The sequence below is a fragment of the Grammomys surdaster genome, unplaced genomic scaffold (assembly GCF_004785775.1).
Source record: "Grammomys surdaster isolate TR1022 unplaced genomic scaffold, NIH_TR_1.0 150, whole genome shotgun sequence".
Taxonomy (NCBI): Eukaryota; Metazoa; Chordata; class Mammalia; order Rodentia; family Muridae; genus Grammomys; species Grammomys surdaster.
In genome coordinates this window covers 23340560-23345396 of record NW_021604608.1, presented here as the reverse complement: position 1 = coordinate 23345396, position 4837 = coordinate 23340560, and positions in this window count along the sequence as shown.

Here is a 4837-nt window from a genome sequence, read left to right as displayed (position 1 = left end):
AATAGCAATTTCTTTTCTTTTCAAGTTTATTTTCAGTGAAATAAAAGCCCCTATCAATACATGGTGGATCTAAGCATTCAAATCTAGTGCTTTGTGTGTTTTTGTGTGTGTGCATGTATGTGTCCAGGTATATGCAATCATATGTCACAAAATTTAATTTTAATTGTTTCTAAACCACAATTAATTATAAGCACGCACATTAATAAAGCATTATTCCGTTTGAAAATCCTACTTTTATGAGGTCAGTAGTAACATAAACTCTCACTGAAATCATATTGATATACTTTGAAAAGGATTATTAACAATAAAAATAAACACTTAAATAATTTCATATGAGTATAATGAATTTTGATCAAATATATTTTTATTCTATCTCTTCTAGTTACTCTCCTGAGCTCCACTCAGTTTTCACTACAGGATCATGGCTGAAGAGGGCTATAGACCAGGGAGGCCAGGATGGAATATAGATTTTAGTAAGTAATAATTCAGGACTATTGGAGAGGAGAATGTGCTAGCCATATGCAGGTTTCTAAGTGGCCTCCTCCATTGAGCTGCTTAGGGAATATGATAGACAGACAGACAGACAGACAGACAGATGGGTGTGTGTCTTTTCTTCAAGAATCCACAACATTGGGGCGGTAGAGCAGATTAATTCACTCCTGCTACAATCCCCGTTTTATTCTCCTTTTGAAAACCCAGAGTCCATTTAGTGCTGCTGGTGTGTGCATGGATGTGGGGTATTTAAGAAGAACAGAAGGGAAGCCACAGCACTGACAGAAACTAGATGTCTAAAACTGCGTCTAAAGCTATTCTTAGGACATAATAAAATTAACTGCTTTTGAGGGTCGCTCATTTGCTCTGCCTAGCAGTGAAGAAGTCTTCAGCTCCTCCTGTCATTTATGCTGTATGGGAGAAGAGACAAATCATTTCCATGAAGAGCTTGTTTACAAATAGATAAAAAAAAAAAAAAAGAAAAGCCACCACCACTACCAACAACAAAACACTAGTAAAGCTCTATAAAACCTTTTTAGTTCCTGCACTTATTTCAAAGTACATGCTTTATTTAACATGTAAACAATCATTTATATACTGTTTCCTAAGATGTTAGCATAACAAAGGAATAGATGAAACTAACAAACTGAATTTAAATCTAAGAATGTAGTCAGAGCAAATTAGGCAATATTGATGTTCTAAATTTACCCACAAAGATATTAAATTAGCAAGTCATAAAATTACTTAACTAATAGTTAGAACCAGAGTAACAAGTCTGTTAGTGTTTCACTTATTGTATGATTATAACTGATGCAGAAGTTAAAGTACTATATTAAATAGTTATCTTGGTAATATGCTAACTGTAACTTTTATTCTGGAATATACATATATGTTTAAAAATAAGGAAAATCCATGTTAGTAATTTGGAGTTCCTTAAATACCTTCTATATATTAATGAAAGATTACTTATAACGGTTAAATACTTTTCTGTTACTTAGATAACAAATTCAGTAATATGTAGTGACAGAAACATCAGTAGAAATTTAAATTTCTCAAGTGCTAGGTGATACTTACTATTTTAATGCATTTATATTTATTGTGTTGGACTAACTCCATGATATTGTACACAGTTGAATGAATGTATGCTTAGTGAGGTTCTGTGGTCAAAGTCTTACTTGTGTTATATGATAAAGGTCATAGACCACAGTTCAGCGATGACAAACGGCAAATATTATGTCTCCAACATCTCATCGTCATGACTGAAAGAGAGCATGTTTGATAACTGAGATTAGGCAGGTATTATTGATGTCAAAGAAATAACTTAGTTAGGCAACTATATCAGCTATAACTTTCTGAGGATTCTGGAAAAGACAGAACTGGACCCAACTATCAATATCTTCATCTGCATGAATCCATACCAATCCCTCAGTTTACAATGAGGAAATCGAGGCTACAGAGGCTATTAACCAACTATGTAACCTTGGATTCATAAATCCCACCGCATAATACCACTGTGACCTTAAGTTTAACTTCCTTCACTTTCTCCCTCTCAACCAGTCACCATCTATTTAATTTTGAATACCCAGCTTTTACCAGGTATTTCTTTGTGTGGTAAATATTCAAAGTTAAATATAGGATGAGCAGTCATAGTAGAGGTAAATGGTATCTCAACAATGATAAAAGATTGATTAGGTAAGCATATACATTAGTATATGTAAATCCTCCACTCATAGAGGAAGAAAGTGGAGAAGCTTAATTTTTTTTAAGGCCCCAGAGTATCATGTGTTTGGGCTTACATAGATGGTTAGTAATAGTCTCTGCAGCTGTTGCTGTAGGTAATAATCTGCTCTAATCACCTGGAGGCTATACCACGTGTCCCTCACTAGCCAACTCAGTGCTCTGGATTCTCAAATGAAAGATACACATGCAGGGTTCTATTTTAATATACCTTAAATAGCACAATTGCTAGGCCACTCCCAAACTTCCACGTTGCTAACACCTCCTCTTTGATACACCTAGACCCAGTGAGGGAGGGACCATCTGGGGCAGCTCTTACCCGGCTGTTACATGCCTGGTGTTATGCTTCTGCTGCTCTCAAGCCTGCACTGTATGGCAATGGTGATTCTCTCTTGCCTGGGAACCTCAAAGTCCTGCTTCTATCTTCCTTCTCAGCCATTAGCCACTGGCAACTTTATTTACAAATCAAAGCCAACTGGGGGCAGGGACCCTCAGTGTCTGACATGCAAATGTGTGTTTCCCCATGTAATTAACATGGGAGCTGAATTAACACAAGTAGTGTTAGAACCAAACCACAACATGCAGCCTGAGCTTTATCACTAGTAAATTAAAAGATTGGTCTGAATACATGTAGAGGAGGACATTGATAGTTGCCCACCGTTCCATCATTTCCGGAATGCTCAGGCAGTTATAACTGACATTATTGCCTAGCTAGTACATGTATTTCCCAGTACCATTGTGAACTTCCATCACTAATAAAGTGAGTTTTTATCACTGATGTCAGCAGCACTTCAAGCAGTGACACTGCTTGAAGACCTGGCCTCTCAACTCTTCAGACAGCTTCTATATTTCAGGTCTCTTCTCATGAACTGGAAGAAAGACATATCTGAACCTTGCTTCACACAAGCAAATAAGGACAAATCTTAAAGTATAGCCCAGAAGCAGAGTTGGAAAGCCAGGTCCTAAAGTATTCCCTGGAGCTCAGCTGTCTGCCAGCCAAGAAGGCTTTCCTCAGACTCCCATGTGAGGAAAACATACTTTCATTTTCTCAAAGCTGCTAAAAATTGCTTCTTCAGAACAGCAGTTTCCTGTAAGTGGTATGTTATATAATTTTTACTATAAAATATTTCATACTTTCGTATTGAAAGTAGTTCCACAGAAGATCTTCCAGTTCATGAAAGAAGTAGACAAGTCTTTAGACTGCTGCATACTTTATAAAAATAGAAATCTCATCTTTTCTTAAATATCACTGTCCCTAGTGCCTGCCAGTGCTATGAATCAAACTCAAGGCTTCACCAGTCAGATGCTGTGTCACCAAAGTGTACATCCATAACCCAGTTCCATCTTTAAATCCGAATGTTTGTAACTACTCATTATTACCTGGATAAGGTAACTCAGAAAAATGTGTTCAACATAGTTCTTATTCCCCATGTGCTTCCAGTCTAATTGAAGAGATAAAACAACACATTTGACCTTAGATACAGATGTAAAATACTTTCACACGAAGAAATGAATGTTGAAGAAACGATATGAATTTTGAAAAAAACATTCAGAATAGGGATATTTTTATTTGGATTTAGATTTGAAATAGAAAAACTATATCAAAGAAGAAAACAAACAGAGATAAACTAAGTTAATAAAAACTCAGACAGTTTAGAACAATACAAGTAAGAATCTGGACCTAACAGAGACAAAAATTAAATTTGGAATGATCAAAGTTTTCAGAATATTCAAGACTTTAAAATGTGGGCCCAAGTGTTGTGCCATAGATATTAATAATTAGCAACATTTCCAAAGATTTTTCAGATTAAAAGAAATATCACTATGTCAAGTAAGTGGTTTCGGTGAAAAAATTGAAGATAAACCAATACTAATTTTGTGGAAATATGAAATATAAACACACATTGATAAAATTTAACTAGGGTTGTGCTAGTTAGTTTTGATCAACTTGATTCAAGATAAAGTCTTCTGGATTAAGGGAACCTCAAAGGAGAAAATATGTGTAGCGGATTGGACTACAGACAGGCTGTGCATTAGTCTCTATATAAGGATTGATGTGAGAAGGCCAGACCACAGATGGTGGTGGCCCTGATGGCAGGTGATACTGGTTGTAAAGGAAACTCACTGAGAAGGTGATGAAGGGCAAACCAGTAAACAGTGTGCTTCCATGGTTCTGCTTTAGTTCCTACCTCCAGGCTTCTGCCCTGGCACCCCTCAATGACAGATGACAGAGGTTGTCCCTCTCCTCCCTGAGTTGCTGTTGATCAGACTGCTTTATGCAGCAAAACCTATACAATCTAGGACAGTTGATGAAGATGTGGATAGATTGAATTCACGTGCACAGCTGCTGGTGGGAGTTAAAAGCAGTGATTGAAGCTAACGCCTTAGAAACCTCGAGTTTCTATATGGCCCAGAATTCCATTCCTAGGAATAGACTATAAAAGAAATGGACGCATAATTACACAAAAGCTTGTACACGGATGCTTACGTCTGCATTCATCACCATAATAAAAAGGTAGAAATTATCTTAATTTCTATCAACTGTTAAATAGGTAAGTAAAAAGTGCCATGTCCATACGATGCTATAATTATTTGGCAATAAAAAGCA